This window comes from Tachypleus tridentatus, chromosome 7, assembly GCF_004210375.1.
Source record: "Tachypleus tridentatus isolate NWPU-2018 chromosome 7, ASM421037v1, whole genome shotgun sequence".
NCBI classification, from domain to species: Eukaryota; Metazoa; Arthropoda; class Merostomata; order Xiphosura; family Limulidae; genus Tachypleus; species Tachypleus tridentatus.
This window is the reverse complement of record NC_134831.1, coordinates 172,946,925-172,967,482: the sequence shown is the minus strand read 5'-3', so window position 1 is coordinate 172,967,482 and position 20,558 is coordinate 172,946,925. Positions and strand designations below refer to the sequence as shown.

Below are 20,558 nucleotides of genomic sequence, written 5' to 3'. Positions count from 1 at the left end.
TTCCTCAGTTAGAATATGCATTTTGTAGAATTACATTTACAGGAGATCTTGAAAAGTCTTTTCTTCAGTTTTAGTTGTTTAGTGTTGTTAAAATTGATATTAAATATCTATATATCCAAAAATGTTACAAAAATACACAGGTTTTCATAGGGTGTCCTAACTTTTTCACATGACTGTATACACGAGTAAACATGAAGACCTAGGAAAGAAAAAATTCCCTGTTTTATTTATTATATAACATATAATTTTTTTAGAAACTCGCATTTAATTGTTTTTGTCCTCCCAAAACAAATATTAGATACTCAGGTTGAACGCGTATATCCGAGATCAGTTTTTCGATGATTTATTGAGTAAAAGCCCTTACTGTTTGATGAACATATAGACATAGAAATACATATTTCTAATCTAAAACGAACTTGTTGCCAGAAGAAAACGATATGAAAAAGAAAAAAAAAACTTCTTCAAATACGTGTAAGCATGCTGCATTTACACCCACGTTTTGCAGTTTTGTTCAAATGTGATTCTAACGCTATAAAACTAGAGAATTGTATCATGAGTTATCGATAGGTACTTAATAAAAAATATAAATAGCTGCAAGTTAATTTTTCTCAAAACTCGTATGTCAGAGAGAGAAAGTTGCCATTGGCAACTTAAAGAGCAAATATAATGAATCTTCCATTCAAATGAACACTTACTCCTGTTAAACAATTATGTTGTCAAAATATCAGGCACTTATATTTGTTTGGTAGTCGAAGAAAATTTTTAAATTACCTGAGGTACATCTATAAGTTTGTAACCCACACCATAGGTCAGTAACTGACAGTTTATAACACACATAGATGTTTAGTAAGTGACAGTTTATAATGCACACTACAGTTCAGTAAGTGACAGTTTGTAAACCACGCCACAATTAATTTTCGTTGTCATTTTGATTGCTCTGACATTCTTTTTGTTACGAAGAAACATTATGTAGATAAAACGTTCACAGATATAGTACACAGAAATACGGTATGTTGTACACTAAGTTACCTCCTGTTCACGAACGGTCCAGTTTTGTTCACCTGATTCCAGATCAACGATATCCTAAAATAGAATTATCTTGAGTGCCTTAAGAACTGTCAAAAGGAACTACATGGTGTCACGTCTCACTCGAGCTACTCATTGAAATGAAAATACATATAATTACAGGTACAGATAATTAACAATCCATCAAGGCATCTGAGATTGTATGCGAAAATCTGATGTGTATTCGTATTTCGTTTTTGAGCTGTTAAACAGTTACGGGTGTAATTAGAATATTTCCCTCAAATTCTCGTTTTCTCTTGTAGATTTCGTAATTTCTCCTTATCTTACAATTCAAATATTTGACTTTTTATTTTTCTTCTGTAATTTAAATACTTTGTGGCATTCATAACATGCTTAGTGTTTTTCACCCCCAATAGCAAAGCGGTACGTTATAGGACTTACAACGCTGGAAACCTAATTTCGATATCCATGGTGGGCAGAGCATAGATATGTATGGAAAAACAGCTCTTTGGGTTGAGAAAATATTTTACGTAGAAGAGCGAACAACGTTTCGACCTTCTTCGGTCATCGTCAGGTTCACAAAGAAAGAAAGAGGTAACTGACCGGAAGCTGACCACATGTTTGGAAGGGGTTGTGTAACTGATTGTCGGGATGTAGAGGGCGGTGTTAGATGTTTGAATATATAATTTTATTTTATTATATTTAATACAGGTATAAAGACGTTCCTTTATATTGGTTTATTTTGGGTTTTAATTGTTGTATAAGTAAGGCTTCTTTAATTTTGCGTTTGTTTATGGTTGTTTCTTTATTTAGTATTTGAGTGTTTTCTATGGTTATGTTGTGTTTATTTGACTTGCAGTGTTCGAAAACGTGTGAAAGGTAAAATGTGAGTGTGATGTGAGAGACAGTTTGTCAATGTTTGTACAAAAACATAGAAGCAAAGAACAGTGAAAATAGGCAATAAGACAAGGAGAAAACTGTAATGGTTGTCAAATTCGTAAAATTAACAAAATTAGGGGGTTTCAAATCCCCTTGTCACATACCCAAGAACCCCTTCGTTATGATCATAGGTTGGGAAGTTGAGATATTTTTGTTACGAAAGACACACAGGTACAAAGGTTTTTTAATAATATAGATTATCATACGCGAAAAATGTATGTGTATGTATGTGTCTTTAATTGCTTGTTTACCAATCTATCTGCCTATCTATCCATCTTTGTATCTGTTGCCTGTCCGTCCACCTTTCAATCTATCTATGTGTTTGTCTGTCAACCTATCTTATTTATATCTATTTATCTAACTTTCTGTTTCTTTGCCAGCATAACTATCTCTGTTTATCCTTCTAATTATTTGTTTATCTGTCTTTTTATTTATTTCTTTGTTTCTTTGTTTGCCGACTTGTTTATCTCTTGTATATCCATTCATTTACCTCTCTGTCTTTTTGCTTCTATGTTGGCACGGCATGGCCAGGTGGTTAATGCACTCGACTCGTAATATGAGGGTCGCGGGTTCGTATCCCTGTCATACCTGTGAGAGTGTTATTATGTGACAGTCAATCTCACTATTCGTTGGAAAAAAAGAGTAGCCCAAGAGTTGGCAGTGGGCAGTGATGACTAGCTGCTTTCCCTCTAGTCTTACACTGCAAAATTAGGGACGGCTAGCGCCGACAGCCCTCGTGTAGCTTTGCACGAAATTCAAACAAAAGCTTCTCTGTCTTTGCGCTTGTCAGTTATTGCTAAAACAAAACATTAAACATTGCTGACTCCATCAGCTGACCGTCGTTAGAACCGAAATCTCAATACGTAATTCTTTAATCATGAAGTGCTCACGTTTCGTGTTTCACTCTAAAGTTGCTAGAGTTTATTTGAACGAACTTTAAATATCTTGTAACAGCTGGTGCATAACACCTAGTAGGTTGTTTAAAAGAGCCTAAGCCTTGAGTATCTACAGGGTGGGCCGTAAGTCCCTACTCATCCATATGTCATATTCAATTACGCATGTATTATAAATTTGTTTCTTTTTTTCAGAAAAATATGGCCGATGTAAGCCCGTTTACACTTGAAGAGCGAATTGTGACAAGTACAACATGTGATAACTCTCTTTGGGGATATATAAAGGACATTGTGTCTAAAAAACGTTATAATACTAATGATGAGTTGATAGCAGCTGGTACCGCGGCATTTGGAACAATAACCCCTGCTATTAAGGGAAAATGTCTCACAGAACATAACGTCGCATAATATTATGCAGCGAGAATGAGGGACAGCACACAGATACACTGGATACATAAGATATATGGATGGGTAGGGACTTACGGGCCACCCTGTACTATGTTGTGACAGATCGTGTGTCATAACCAGTTATCTGTATATTGAGAAAATGCAATTACAAACTATGTAGAGAAAGAGAAACAACTAAATTAACGTAAAAATATAAATCGTATAAGAAGATTTATAAAGATGGCAGCTTCCGTACTGCATGAAATGTTTGCATTAAGCTCGTTCAATTAAATGAGTTTTGACCAGGCTTAGCTTCAAACTAAGCACTTAATCTGCTTAGGCTTAGCAATAAATTTAGTAACTATCCATAAGCAGTAAAGTAGGAATCAGGTTATCCAGAATATTATCGTTTTAATTAAAAACGCTTATTCAACTAAGCCTAAAAATAATTATGTTGCCCAGTGATCAGTAGCAAAGAACGATCTTTTTAATTTCTCTGAGATTTTAATTATTCCATTTTAGCGGAATAAAGGTTTTAGTTTAAAATACCAGAATTTTCATCTGTCTCGAAATGCAGTTTTTAACCAATTAAAGCAATTGAAAATAGATTATATATTTGGTATTCTTCACAATATTATGGTAAAAGAGTAGCCCACGAGTAGGGAGGTGATGAACTATCTACGCTAGCTGTCCCTAATTTAGCAGTATAAGACACTCACCGTCAACGCTTGGGCCACTCTTTCACCAACGCATAGTGGGATTGATTGTTACATTATAATGACTCCACGGCTGAAATGACGAACATGTTTTATGTGACAGGGATTCGAACCCGCGACCCTCGTGTTAAGAGTCAAGCGCCTTAACCACGTGGCCATGCTCGGCAGAGGGAAAGCACCTCGTCATAACCAACAAATTATTTGATTAGGTAAAGAAATCATTTTCGTGTACTCTCCTAGTTGTAAGTAAAATCGAATTATTTGTTATTTAATTTACAAGGTTTCGGTTTCACCATCTGGTTTTAGGCGCTTCTGTCTTTGTCTGTCTGTTTTTAATTTCGCGCAAAGCTTTACGAGGGCTATCTGCGCTAGCCGTTCCTAATTTAGCAATGTAAGACTAGAAGAAAGGCAGCTAGTCATCACAACCCACCGCCAACTCTTGGGCTACTCTTTTACCAACAAATAGTAAAATTGACCACCACATTATAACGCCCCCACGGCTGAAAGGGCGAGCACGTTTGGTGTGACGGGGATTTCTGTCTTTAGACATTCAATCTAGAACTGTATCGTAAATTATTAGTTTGGCAAATGTCCAATTTATCATCACGGTTTTACATCTAACAAAGTAAAAATATGAAACAAAACAGTGGTAAGAATAATTGCATTTTTCTGCATTCAAAGTGGATTCTTTCACTACGATTTCAAGACTATTTCCAGGACTACAACTTAATAATATCGGTTTATCTTCATCTTTGTCAATCTCTATGTAACTTCTGTGAAGGACACTTTAGAAATAGAATATTTACGTCACAAAAATGTTTTGCTCTTTCAGTTATAAGATTTCTTGTTTCCAGTGCTTAAAGACTGTTTCAGATGCCAGAATCGAAACTGAAAGACTAGAAAAGGTAAAAAATGAACACAATACTTCGACAGTAGAATATTTCAACAATGAAAACTTATATTTCGGCAATATTACACTTTCATGAAAATCATTATATTTCCACAATAGTAAAGTTCGATAAGGAAAATTATATTTCTACAATAGTATACTTCAAGAAGGAATAATATTTTCACAATAGTATGCTTCAAGAATGAACACTATATTTTTACAATAACATATTTCAACAATAAACATTATATTTCTACAGTAGTATACTTGAACAAAGAACACTTTTACAATAGTGTACTTGAACAATAAACAATATTTCTACAGTAGTATACTTGAACAATTACCACAATACTTGTACAGTTGTATACTTGAATAATGAACACAGTACTTCTACAGTAATATACTTGAACAATGAACACAATACTTTTACAATAGTATACTTGAAAAATGAACAATATTTCTACAATAGTATACTTCAAAAATCAATGATTTCTGAGAGATATTAATCAAGTATATTTCGACTAACACGTAAATTATCACCTTTATGAAGTAATAACTTATAAACGTTACTTTACAGCTACTGTCTAAAAATATTATGTTAAAAAGCGTGGTAAGTTCCCAAACATACCGCTGTACCATTTGGGTATCAAGACTGTTGGATGAAAACATTGTTTTAACTTATACCTTGAAGTTAACAAATATAGACAAATGACCCATCTATTTTCTCAATCGGCGTTTACTCCTTTGACCAGCAACACAAAACAAACAGCCAGGATAGCATAGTACAAAGTCTTATACGTTGGTTTATCAAACTAAAGGCATCATTAATTAGAGCTATCGGCCAATTAACTTTCCTTTATTCAATCAAACATAAATTCTGGTATCATAAGATTGGTGGACAAAGTACGCTAGCCGTTACTTGTGGCTTGTCATTGTTTTGAAGCTACAAAACAAAAACTGGTAAAGGAAGGCCCTCCTTTCAAAATATCTCTGGTTGTAAGGTTTCCTATTTTTACCTTCAACGTAAAGATAAGGTTTGCATTAACTTACAAAAGTTGTATTGAAATATATAGTTAGAAACACTTTGTATCAGATGTATTGATTAAAACTTGTAAAAGTAAACACACTCTTCTGACAGAAGCATCAATTACATTATAAACTTTAATTACAATAATGTTGAATAACATAATCACCTACGGTTTACACAATATTTTACCCTTTCTAGATGCCAATGTTGTTCATACCCTTATATTTATTCTCCTATTGATTACGTGCTCATCGGTAACCATGACGTCATAAGTAATGGAAATCTGGGATTATTAAGAAGGAAAGTTACACAATTCCTGGGATTAAATAAGCTACTACAAGTAATTAGTGTAAACCTCAGTGAAGTTATGCACAGCTTGTCTAGATGAAAGCGTAAAACTAACCCTAGTTTAAAAAGAATAGATAAACAATTTTAAATCCGTAATCTGTAATATATTTCAGGAACTATTAAAATATCTATTTATGTTTCAATAGATATACTAGTATACTAGGATAAAGAAGATTAAACCATAGACATTAAGGTGTTTTATTCTTAAAGCCCTTGTTTTCTCTCTTTATCTTCAAGAGGATTAGCGATTATAATGAAAGGATTAATATTTGGTAAATTAATGCTTTGTGTTGGTCTAAATAAATATTTCTATGATAATGTTACTTATAAAAATTACCATCTATTTACAATAAATGAAGTCTTACAAACTATGTTATTTTTGTTTGTCAGTACGTTGGTATAATTTAGCTTCTTACATATTAAATAAGGTAAAAACGAAACACTGCACCATTTATTATATCACCATCTGTTTACCTCCTGGTATCACAGAACCTGACTAGAGCTGTATAGCTACTTTGTTCGTAGAGTTATATCTTTTTTTTTATTTTATCGAGTTTAATTTTGTACTGCTGTTTAGAGTGTAACCATTTGTTATTACCTGTTGCTCTTACCATGTGTGTTGTAAAGTGCCAGAGTTCAGTTGTGTTAGAAACAATTTATAATATATTCAATATATATTTTTTTTCACTACCATAAATTTTGCATTTAAGTTAGGCTACCATAATTCTTATTATTTATCGAAGAGTTCTGTTCCTAATTTGTTATTTAGTAAATAGTCCTAAGAGCTTAAAAGTGTAATTAATGAAAAAGTAAATCGATCACAGTATATCTACAATAGCCAGTGCCGTCGAGTTCTTTCGCATAATACTAGTTCTCATATATCCCTCCGGGATATGATAAATCTAGTGTTAGATGAGATGCTGTTTATATTATAAAACTGCATGAACAACAACTGTCACAGCTGGAACCAGATTAAATGGGTGATTATCTTCACTTCTTTACGAGTCGTTTAAACTTCAGAACTAATACATAATAAGACGTTACTGTTTATTTACTATGAACTATTTTTACTCACCATTCAGAACTGATTAACCGCAAAGCTAGTTTTATCGTATCCACAAAGTTAACAGTATTTCTTAGAATGTTTAATATAACTACTTGTTTATTATATTTTTAGTATCCTAATTAGTTTGCATTCTCAGCTTAATATGGGCTCGGCATGGCCAGGTGGTTAAGACACTCAACTTCTAATACGAGGGTCGCAGATTGATTCGAATCCCCGTCACATCAAACATGCTCGGCCTTTCAGCCGTGAGAGCGTTATAATGCGACATTCAATCACACTATTCTTTGGTAAAAGAGTAGCCCAAGGGTTGGCGGTGGGTGGTGATGACTAACTGCCTTCCCTTTAGTCTTACACTGCTACATTAGGGACGGCTGGCGCAGATAACCCTTGTGTAGCTTTGCGCGAAATTCAAAAACGAACAAAATAAACAAATAGCTTCACATGAATAGAATTGCTAATTGCGAAAATATCTCTATAACTGATGTAAAAAATGTCTTTTTGTTATTATTATTTGGAAGGATATCGAAATACATGTTTATTTATTTGTTGGTACTTAAGCAAAAAGCTACACAATGGGCTAACTGTGCTGTACCCACAGCGGGTATCGAATTCCGGTTTTTAGAGTTAAGTCTGCAGACTTATTGTTATGTGTTTTTATTGTTGCTAACTGCAAGGGCACTAATATAACCGATAAAACAATGCGTTATAATAATTAAAAGACCATAAAAACAGCACAATTAATTAAATCTGTTTTAAAATATAATCTTGGGCTGTATAACATATCACGAAATTGCAAGATACTGTTTTCTCGTTATGTTCAAACTCCCTTTAATAGGTAACAGAAAGAACTATTTTTAGTATAATTTTAGTTACAAAATTATAAATTAGTTGTAGTTGTGTATAAATGTTTGTACGAACTCCGTTGTTTAAAACATGTTTTTAGGTGCTACGTACTGTTACAGGAAGGTTTTTTTTTTTTTTGTCAAAATTAATAATTTCTACTTCACTTGTCCACAAACAACTCAATAACATTTGCTAGTTTTTTTTTTTCAATAAGATAATAATGTTATTTTTAATAGGAAGTTCACATGTTATTTAAATGCTGATTGTGATACATATGTATATATATTTATCAATATTCCAATAGGCTCAAGGCATTAAATAAACGAATACGATGAAACTGACGCTTCCCTATAAGTAAAACATTTCCCATTATTTATTAGTCTTCTAAACTAGCTATCAGTTTCGATTATCCTGTTACACGATACGATTTTTTAATTTCATGGTCCATATGTTATCAAAACACACAAATAGAAACAGGAAATTGGTCAGTTTAATACATGCGGTCGTAAGGAATCGAATTCAACTTTAATAATGTTAATTTTTAATGGAGTTGTTGTGTTCGATTTATTTGTAACTAAGCACAGATCTACACAATGAGATATGTGTGCTCCGTCCATCACCAGCATGGAAACTCGGTTTCGAGCGGTGTACGTCTGTAGATATGCCGCTGTGCCACTGGTGCGTATGTGTATGTGTTTTTCGAATGAACGTTGACAGCGCAGTTGTTATGATAATTGTAATACTTCTTTTCGTTTATCCAAATGCGTTAGCCACAGAAATTTGTTTTCGTATTCTTGCGCGCCAGGAATAAGTTTCTAATAGAGTAAGATATATAACTAGAGTGAGCTTTGCCATAAGTATCGTATATGTACGTATGTGTGTATATGTATATATTTCATATCCCTAAGCACCCTATTACTAATTGTAACTCTTTTCTTATGACTTACATTTTTGTATATCGTATAATCTAAGGCTTCTGGCTTTCTAAAGGAGCAACAGCAATGAACTTTAGTTCGTGAACTGAATGTTCTTCAATATACTTGTATCGAAACAATGAGTGAATACTATTTCTAATTTAAATTGTAACAATCACGTGTTCTCAGTGTCTTCTTTTTTCTTGCTAGCTCTGAACTACACAAAGAACTAGCTGCGCCCTCTTTGACGCGGAAATCGAACCCAGAATTTTAGCGTTAGTTCGTCAACTTACCATTGTCCTACTGTGAAACTTAGTGACACTCAAAACAAATGTTTCAGCCATAAACACCAAGTAGAAGGCCTTACTTTCATTTCCTTTATAAATGACTGAAAATAAAAAATCGAAATTTTTTGGAAGTGTTGAATGTGTCAAATAAACAACTTTTTTTTACACAAAACAATTGACGTGACCTCCAGTTTTAAATACTGTTTATTTAAAATTCGCCCGCGCAACGACATAGGAATTTCTCTCTAATTTTGGACTGACAAACTTTTAGGCTTCTCTTGTCTGACCGAAAAGCTGTATTAGAACATTACCCTGACAGCTTTCCCACAGCCCAAAAGTCTAGAGTGCGTTTCTTGGACAAAGAAACACGTACAATTAACTCTTGACTTCACATTGTTGCCTCGTTAACCGTTAGACCACGCTCGGTCTAAGGATTTTAAGACTATAAATTATTTATTATTAGTTTCAGATATAATGTTATCACATAAGTAAGTTTACTGAGAGAAACCAAACTGCAAATGTTAAAAAAAATTTGAAAATATTGATTCAAGACAAAACCAAAGGAACAAACCAACAACGAAAGAAGAATGGTGAACCTGTTACAATAGAGACTTGTATAATTGTATTTGTATTTGATTGTGGAAATCATACAGTATTGTTAAAATACACACTAGATGAATACGAAATAAAATGTATGGTTGGTTGAAGCGCTATTTATAAACAAAATCTATGTAGTTCATATCAAATGTTATGATTAATCAACAAATGAAAGAGGATTTTGATCTGGGACCATTGTTCTTTTTATTATGCTAACAAGCAAAAGTAGCCGCCTCGAGCGGCAATCAAAGCTTAGGTTAATCTAACAAAAGTACCCGACCAGGTGACAGTTAAGGTTAATCTAACAAAAGTACCCGAACAGGTGACAGTTAAGGTTAATCTAACAAAAGTACCCGAGCAGGTGACAGTTGAGGTTAATCTAACAAAAGTACCAGACTAGGTGACATTTAAGGTTAATCTACCAAAAGTATCCGTTTACGGTGACAGTTAAAGTTAACGTAACAAAAATACCTGTCCCAGTGAAGGAAAAGTGTAAGTTACTCTAACAAAAGTACCTGCCCTAGTGATATTTAAAGGTTAAGTTAATCTAACAGAAGTACCTGTCCGAGTGATGAGAAGAGTTTATATTATTTCACAAACTTTAGAAAGGTTAATTGTGTTACATTCTTGGTTTCACTCAGAGTTAAAGCTCTAAGCTACTTATACCATTCACCACAAAAAGTAGTTCCCTAGTATTTCAGTCCTGCTGAGTATTGAATATTTCGGTTTTTATGGGCATTTGGTAGTTTTAGTTCTCTCGTCGCGGGTCTTCACCTAATTTTGTTTCCATGCGCAGATACACGCGCAAAGTTACAGTTTCATATATTGTGTTTTGCAGTTTGTATGAACATTTTTTATACTTACATATAAGGGGAGCAAGTTTTCATGTCCTAAGAGATAGGTACTTCAGATGGCCTGGCATGGCCTAGCGCGTAAGGCGTGCGACTCGTAATCCGAGGGTCGCGGCTTCGCGCCCGCGTCGCGCCAAACATGCTCGCCCTCCCAGCGGTGGGGGTGTTATAATGTGAAGGTCAATCCCACTATTCGTTGGTAAAAGAGTAGCCCAAGAGTTGACGGTGGGTGGTGATGACTAGCTGCCTTCCCTCTAGTCTTACACTGCTAAATTAGGGACGGCTTGCACAGATAGCCCTCGAGTAGCTTTGTGCGAAATTCCAAAAACAAAAAAACAGGTACTTCAGCTGGTAACAAATAAACTGAAACATAAATGATACGAAATATTTGATACTTTTGTATTATATTCATCAAAATGTGCTTATTAAAAATAATGATATTAATTTTGGGAATATACAAACTTACAACGCTAGAAACCAAGTTTCTATACCTGTGGTGGTGAGAACACATCTAGTCCGTCATTTAGCTTTGTGCTTAAGTACAAACAACAAAACAATTTTAAACAAACTGGATTCTGTATATTAATTATTTCATAAGTACTTAATATTGAATATTTATAAAATAACTAATTGTTCAGAAACAAATTTTATTTTTGTATGTTTTCTTACAGCAAAGCCACACCGTTTTATCTGCTGTGTTTGTTTTCGAGTCTCGCGCAGATCTACATGAGGGCTTTCTGTGTTAGCTGTCCATAACTTAGCATTGCAAGACTAGAAGGAAGACAACTAGTCATCACCACTCGCCGCCAACTCTTGTGTTACTCTTTTAACAACGAAGAGTGGGATTGACCGTCACATTATAACGCCCCCACAGTTGAAAAGGCGAGCATGTGTGGTGTGACGGGGATTCGAATCCACGACTCTCAGATTAAGAGTCGAGCGCCTTAACCACCTGGCCATACCGGGCTTTATCTGCTGTGTCCGTCCAGTGGAATAGAGCCCCTGATTTTAGACTTACCGCTATCCCGCTGGGGGAATTATGTTTTATGAGAGGAAGAACAATAGTTAATGAACGTATCCAGTCGTATTTTAGAAAATAACACAAACATACACTGTTATTATACTCCGAAGCTGTTTTCGACACCTGTGATGGGCACAGATTGTTTAACTATAATTAATATATATCATTAAGATAACCACCAATGAATGTTCAGTAAATTATGTAGGGGTAATAAATTTCGATTAGAGTACCAGTTAGTGTAAGCGAACCCTTTAAAAAGTCTTAAGTTTTATACCCCCCGCTAGTACAGCGGTATGTCTCCGGATTTACAAGGCTAAAATCAGGGGTTCGATTCCCCTCGCTGGGTTGAGCAGATAACTCCATGTGGCTTTGCTATAAGAAAAAACACACAAACTTAAGTTTTATTTCAAAAACTATGTGTTAACTACATAATCTATTTTGTCGTCTTTCAAAATTTATAGTTCATACTGGAAATAGTCAATGACTATTCTAATATCAAACAATTGTGCATATTAAACAGGCCTGGCATGGCCAAGCGCGTAACGCGTGCGACTCGTAATCCGAGGGTCGTGGGTTCAAGCCCGCGTCGCGCCAAACATGCTCGCCCTCCCAGCCGTGGGGGCGTTGTAATGTGATGGTTAATCCCACTATTCGCTGGTAAAAGAGTAGCCCAAGAGTTGGCGGTGGGTGGTGATGACTAGCTGCCTTCGCTCTAGTCTTACACTGCTAAATTAGGGACGGCTAGCACAGGTAGTCCTCGAGTAGCTTTGTGCGAAATTCCAAAACAAACAAACATATTAAACATGAGAAAGCCGCAGAGACGAAACGTTGGTTACACATATCTGGTGTGTAAAGATCGTTTTTCCTAAACATTTTTATTAAAATGATTTACTTTGGTAATTTGTTTTAGAGCATAGCTGTCAGGACTATCTGTTGTGTCTATCGCAGGGGAATTAAACTCCGGATTTTAGCTTTGTAAGTCCGTAAACTTACCGCTTTCTCACCGAGACTGTTCGTGGTACCAGATAGATCAGGTTTACCGTCAGCCATCAGTAACTAATTAACGATGTTAATTATTGTTAATGACTAACCTCTTTTCTCTAATTTATCAGTTCAGTAGTAGGGACAGCTATGCACGGATAACCTCAATGTAGTTTTTCGTGGAAGTTTTAAAACCAACTGCAGAGTTCTGGAAGATAACAAGTCATTAGCAAACTATAAATTAGTTCGCAATACGTTTCACCAATACGTTTGATTTGGAAACCACATTATTATTACTATTACATCGTTATTATTTCACTTCCAATAAAAAAAAATCTGCATGTATTTAACATCCATGCCTTCCTGCTTTCCGGACTTACAACGCTAAATTTCGAGGTTCGATTTCTCCGCGGTTTACATACCGTTGACTGGTCGTTACAGTGTACGTAGTCAAATACAACAGCTCCATTTAGTAACATTCTGGTTTCAGCCAATTACATATAATACTCTCATCATTAGTAGAAAAGCATGGATACAGATTTCGATTGAAAAATTTCAGCCAATCACAGATGTGTTTGTTTGTTTTCTTATAGCAAAGCTTGTCATTAATAGAAAAGCATGGATACAGATTTCAGTTGAAAAATTTCAGCCAATCACAGATGTGTTTGTTTGTTTTCTTATAGCAAAGCCACATCGAGCAATCTGCTGTGTCCACCGAGAGGAATCGAGCTCCTGATTTCAGGGTTGTAAATCCCAAGATTTACCACTGTCTCAGAGTGAACTCAGTCATAGAATATACTCTCGTCATCAGGAGACAAGTGAGCTTTCTAAAGGAAAATTTTGACTTATGCTGTTGTTGTTTTTTAAACTAATCCCTACTTCCCTCCAGTCAATCTTCTACATGATGTAACTAAACATTCACAGCATTAGAAAATTCAGACAAACTGCAACAGACCATCTCAGTGTGAAATTCTTTGCTAGTACGTACAAATATGTACAAACATTTGTGTTGAACCACAGAAGGCGCCATTGTTATAATTTTTTTGTTTCTAAATTTCGCGCAAAGCTACACGAGGGCTATCTGCGCTAGCCTTCCATAATTTAGCAGTGATAGACTAGAGGGAAGGTAGCTAGTCATCACCACCCACTGCCAACTCTTGGGCTACTCTTTCACCACTGAATAGTGGGATTTACCGTCACGTTAAATGCCCCCACGGCTGAAAGGGCGAGCATCTCTGGTGCGAAGAGGATTCGAACCCGCGACTCTCGGATTACGAGTGGAGTGCCTTAACCCACCTGACCAGGCCGGGCCTGTTAAAAATGACTATTGAATAAAAGTTCCTATTAGGGCGTCCTTCGTAACCTGCAGACTATTCAGTACTGTTTCCCTAGCTGGTCTAGTAATCTGTAGTCAGTGGGATTGAAACCCGTCGCTGAAAATGGTCGCCCCCTGACTGATTGCACTCCTTCAAGCCTATCTCTGCTAAATTAGAAACGGCTAGCGCAGGTACCCCTCGAATAACGTTGCACAAAATTCAACAAAACAAACAAATCAATAATTCCTGGATATCGTTTATAATCTATTAAATATGTAGTAGAAACCACTTTATGGTTAGGTTTTCACGTTCAAACTTGTTGTCATGATTATAGTTTTAAAACCGAGTTTTACCCAAGCTTTACAAACGTTTAATAACTTTCTATTTTTATCTTTCAGACAATATTCTTACTTCTAATAATATCGCTATGTTCTCTCAGCCCCCAAGTGGTTCAGAGATAAGCGTGACGGCTTATTTTCCAATAATTTAAGGTTCGATTCCTCTGATGGTCACAGCGCAGACAGACTATTATGTAACTTTATCCTATAAATTCCAGAGCTATCAATAATAACCTACAGTTTCTGGTACTATAATATATTGTTCATTCTTAACATAAATTTTTCATACTTATAACTACAAAATCTCGTAATTTTTCGTTACAAATCCCGCGTTCTTAGAACAATTTTATTTTCACTATAAATCACGGTATTTTAACAACATGTTTGTACAGGGCTGCTCTTTTGTTGTTATTAATTCCAGCTATATAATGCTGGTTTTAATATGTAAATTCCTGCTCCTTTATGGAACAGACTCTTTTTCAAGAGTCGAACTTCTGCATTTTAATAATAAATTACAACTTATTTTTTTAATAGCTTGTTTGTTTTTATGAAATTCGCACAAAGCTACTCGAGGGCTATCTGTGCTAGCCGTCCCTAATTTAGCAGTGTAAGTCTAGAGGGAAGGCAGCTAGTCATCACCACCCACCGCCAACTCTTGGGCTACTCTTTTACCAACGAATAGTGAGATTGACCGTAACATTATAACGCCCCCACGTCTGAAAGGGCGAGCATGTTTTGGTGCGAGGGGGATGCAAACCCGCGACCCTCAGATTACGAGTCGCACGCCTTAACACGTTTTTTAATAGCATGTCGCAGCTAACTTTAGTGTAATTCAATGTTTTTTGTTGTTAAAAGCAACTACACCACAATGCTAGTTCTGTGTCATCCTTGTATCGTGTCAGTAAAGTCAGTGTATTCTGTCTTACTAAGTTGTTTTTTTCTCTCTCAGAAATGTCAGTTATTTATATACATAGCACCCCCAGAGGCATAACAACAGTTATTCGTATCGTTCGTTTATTTTTTTAGTAGTTTAGCACAAAACTTTGCGATAAACTATCTACGTTCTGCCCACGTCGGTTATTGAAACACGGTTTCCGTTGTTGTATGTTCGCAGAAATATCGCTGGGCCAGGGAAGGGGGAGCGAAACACAAAATACGCATTTAATGCCATAAAGTATTTAAATTATAAAAGAAAAAATCGTCAAATATTAACGTTGGAAGATGAGAAGGAATCGGGAAATCTTCAAGAACTTTTTGTTTGAACTAAATCAATATTATATCACATGTTACAATATTCAAGTCCTAGTTTGTTTGCTTTTCGAATTTTACGCAAAGTTACACGAGAGCTATCTGCGCTAGCCATCCCTAAATTAGCAGTGTAAGACTAGAGGGAAGGCATCTAGTCATCACCATCCACCGCTAACTCTTGGGCTACTCTTCTACCAACGAACAGTGGGATTGTACGTCACATTATAACACTCCCAAGGCTGAAAGGGTGAGAATGTTTGATGTGACGGTGATTTGAACCCATGACTCTCAGATTGCGAGTCAAATGCCTTACTTAACCTCCTGGACATACCGGGCCATCAAGTCCTAGCTAGATAGGAATTTATTGCGCCTATTTGAATACGATTTACACACATTTCTATTTCTAGATATAGTTTTATAAATTAGTTTTGAAGCAACTGAATATATGCAACTATTATCAGAACAGGATGTACAACTGTGATATCAATCTAAAGTAAATACAGTATCTACAATAATAATTGACTTCTATACTCGAGAATGATCGCACCACTGTTTTAAAAATATACCTTCCTTACTGTAAAAGCTGTATGTAACTTGTAATAAAAGAGCGTTAGGTGGCGTTTCTTTCCCTTCTTCATTTTGTTATTAAATCCCTAATGACGTCATTAGATGGTAATTTCATTACTCGCTGACTCACTAAATTAAGTGCTTGTATCTATAAATTCAGAGCCAAAAGTAAATTTAAAAAGTATCCTATTTCACAGCTTATTTTATTCACCTTTACGGGCCAAAATATCATACTGAAATATCTCTTGTACACCGTCGGACAATTTATTGTTACAGTACAAAGCACTACTATAATCGAGCCAGACAACTGTGAGCGGTGGATGGTAACAACACACTCACTTATAATGAATTATCTTTATATCAACGTACTTTCTTTGACCATTCATAATTCTAACCATTTCCTAGTATCTTCACTCAGGAGGAAGACGTCTGGAATACAAAATACTCCTATTTTTTTCTCTCTTCTTGCTTCACCAAAGACTCTTTGAATAACGTTATTCAATAGAATTTTGTGGGTTTATCAACGTGTCTGAAGAAAACGTAACGAAATACTGAGATTTGTATTAAATACGTTTGACCCCTGTTGTATGAAATATCATCAGATCCATTATGGACTATACTTGATCTTTTTAAATGCCAATATCATCAGATCCACTGAGGACTAAATCTAATCTCTTTATAAGGACTCAGAGAAGTTACACGACTTCCTTTACTATTAAAATTACCTATCTCAGTCCTTATTTTGTACTACTAGCCAGAAGAAAGTAGCCAATAAACATCACCCTTCCACCAATACTCCAAGCTAAATGTAAATTTTTGGTCGTATTTTATTCGACACATAAAGGAATCTTTTGTTTCTACAAATGATTCTTTTTCATCTTATTTAAATTACATTGAATCTCACATTCTGCAAAGATTGTTTTATAAGCAATTTATGTTTCTATTCTAATTTTGAAACTGTTATTTATGCAAATTTTTCTGAAAACAATATGACTTTTTATTTAGAAAGAATAAGTATCTCTTATACTTGGAGCTACTTTAATTTTCTTGGCTTTCCCAAACAGAATATTCTTTGAAGCATGACTGAAATGGACCAGTAAAATTAATCATCGATCGTTGGCTTGCACGTACAACAATACCGCACACAACAAGTTACAGGGAGATTTGTAGATGAACCAGAAATTTCCAACACAGCTCACGAACTTAAGTACGAAGTGGAAGTAGATAAGAACTAGTGACAGTTATAAATCGTGTATCACAAGCGCGCGACTTATTTTCTAAATAAATAACCTAAACTTCTGTTTTAATTTTGTATTACTCAGGCAGTTGGAGCTGAGGTAAAATACCTTTATTTTCCTCAATTGTAGGAGTTAGTTAAGCTAAGCTGTTTGTTGATAAGCGGTGAACACCAGTAAGAGAAAATATTGTTGATAAGTAAACAATATCAGCAAGATAAAATATTCTTGATAGGTAAATAACACCACTAAAGAAAAAAATATTGTTGATAAGTAAGCAATATTAGCAAGATAAACTATTGTTAAAAAGTAGAGAGCATTAGAAAGAGTAAATATTGTTGAAAAGTAGAGAGCATTAGAAAGAGTAAATATTGTTGAAAAGTAGAGAGCATTAGAAAGAGTAAATATTGTTGAAAAGTAGAGAGCATTAGAAAGAGTAAATATTGTTGAAAAGTAGAGAGCATTAAAAAGAGTAAATATTGTTGATAAGAAGAGAACATTGGTAAGTGAAAAGAGATTAGTACATCAGTAAGAAAACTAAGTTTTAGTATTTTACTAAGGGTTAAGACTTGCTGTAATGTGTCACACGTTCAACTCGATTTATTATTTATTTCAGCATGTAAAACTGCTTTCCTCGTTCGACAGTGCTGCACCGAAGAGAAGCTAGAAATCAGGTAGGGAAGAAAAGTTTTATTTATCTGTCTACATATGAAAGGAGGAAATTGTGTAAATTAAACTGTTATGTATGTGTCCTGTATTTGTAAAGTGAAAGGATATGCAGCAAGTGTTGAAATCATAACAGTAGAATTTTTTAGATTGGGATGAGGGGGCAGGAATACAAAGTTTAATAATTTCTCATCATCTCTAGGCCTGACATGACATGAAGGGTAGGGATTCGACTCGAAATTCGTGGGTATCGCGGGTTCGAATTCCGTAACCGAACATGCTTGTGCTTTCAGCCGTGAAGTGGCCCGGCATGGCCAAGCGTGTTAAGGCGTGCGACTCGTAATCTGAGGGCTGCAGGTTCGCATCCCGGTCGCGCCAAACATGCTCGCCCTTTCAGCCGTGGGGGCGTTATAATGTGACGGTCAATCTCACTAGTTGTTAATAAAAGAGTAGCCCAAGAGTTGGCGGTGGGTGGTGATGACTAGCTGCCTTCCCTCTAGTCTTACACTGCTAAATTAGGGACGGCTAGCACAGATAGCCCTCGAGTAGCTTTGTGCGAATTCCAAAACAAACAAACAAACAGCCGTGAAGTAGCAAGTTATATTGTGAAAGTGAATCTCACTATTCATAGGTAAAAGAGTTTAGCTTGGCCAAGAGTTGGCAGTAGCTGGTGTTGACGAACTGCCTTTCCTCGTGTCTATGACGTCAAAAGTAAGTATGGCTAATGAAGATAGACCTCAAGTAATTTTGTGTGAAATTCAACAAAAAAAAACAAATAATCTTCTGGACGCATTTTAGCACCCTTCCTCCTTGATATACCCCTCAGTAGGAATCTACACTACCGAGATTAGACACCCCACATGGGAATACTTCAAATGCTCCTGCGCTTGCTCCAAAACCATGAGAAAATTTATTGGACGAATAACCGCATAACGTGAATTAATATATGTCGGCTAATCAATCTGGAATCACTAATATACATAGTTACTTGTGAATCAAAATATGATGTTTTCGCCTGGAGAATACTTTTATTCATTCATTTCTTACGATACTTATATTACTAGTTTTTTTACAGATTTGTTTTAAGCTTGTAGAGTAATAACTTAATATATTCAGACCAAAATATCTAAATACCCAACTACTGATCTCAATTCTTCCAACCATTAGTCTGAGGTTACTGGTTATAGATATGGGAAACTGGGATATTATTTTGTAACAACAAAAAAAGCAACCAATGAAAAACATCGTATGCCGGCTATTTTAAATACAATGGTTATGTTAGGTAATACAGCAATAATGTAATGGAGAAAATTTATACTCTCGCTGTGATAACTGTTTTCATGTGTAAAGACTGGTCTAGCTGATTTCAATATAAAGTGTATCTGTCTGATTTGTTCAGGCATGTTGGAAGGTAAAATCGTGAATAATTTCAAGACATTACTAATTAACTTGTAGACATTAGCGAGTAATTAAAACACACCAACGAGTAGCTTGAAGACATTAGGAGTAATCCTAAACACATTAGCGAGCAATATGAAAAGATTAGCGTGTAATTAAAAAACACACCAGTAGTATGAAACAGATTAGCGAGTAATTCAAACATATTAATGTGTAATTTGTGAGTACAACAAAAACCTTAGTAAGTAATTTGAACTCATTTCTACTTGATTGCACACCGTACTGCACCTTCAATTTAGTATTCTAAATACAGTTTAGTATCCTAAAACACGGTAATAGAAGCCGGTCTTCTATAACGCAGTTAACTTGTGTCAGTATTCAACGTAATTATTGGCTGTATATATATATATATATATATAGCTTATGAAAATGTAACCATGATATATCTAGAAAAAACAACAGTTAAAACTATGTTTTGAATAATCTTCGTGCAGAAAAACGAACCGTAAACAACTATTTACCTTTCAGTCCACTCAAGACACGGTTCAATTGTTTCTACCTTCTTACAACAAATCCAGCAAATATTACTTCTGACGGCTTTCTGTAGGAGTTAATGGACGAAGCTAACTTTTCTAGAGGTTTACCAAAACAAAGTTATCACATGGTGGACTAATGTCGCCATCTAACGGTAGTTAGAGAAAAATCAAATATTTATTTGGTTTGAAGTTAATAATAACAATAGAGTAAGGGCAAGCTACTCACCCCCACACAAAAAATGCTCGCTAGAAATGACTAAGAACACGAGTTTCAAGCAGATTTTTTTTCTGAATAATACAATTGGCCACAGCGGTTAAAGTCCGAGGTTCGAGAAGCAAGATGCCGATGGACATGGTCTGTACCTTCAGCTGGCAGAAGATTAGAATTGTGACAGTCATCACACTGTTTCCTTAAGAGCAACCACGTAAGCGGCAGGTGATGCTGATTAGTTGCCAGGGGAATTTTTAA

The 20,558-nt window shown here is 35.3% G+C and overlaps 1 protein-coding gene across 1 annotated transcript in view; it reads right to left on the bottom strand.

Annotated features, from left to right (window-relative positions):
• The window catches only part of LOC143257258 (uncharacterized), an 86,715-nt gene extending 66,536 nt beyond the window's left edge, over positions 1–20,179 (bottom strand). Inside the window, exon 1 of the mRNA XM_076515691.1 lies at positions 20,075–20,179. The gene's annotated coding sequence lies outside the window, so the exon portion shown is untranslated. The remainder of the gene's footprint in view (positions 1–20,074) is intronic.
• Between the last annotated feature and the right edge of the window lie 379 nt (positions 20,180–20,558).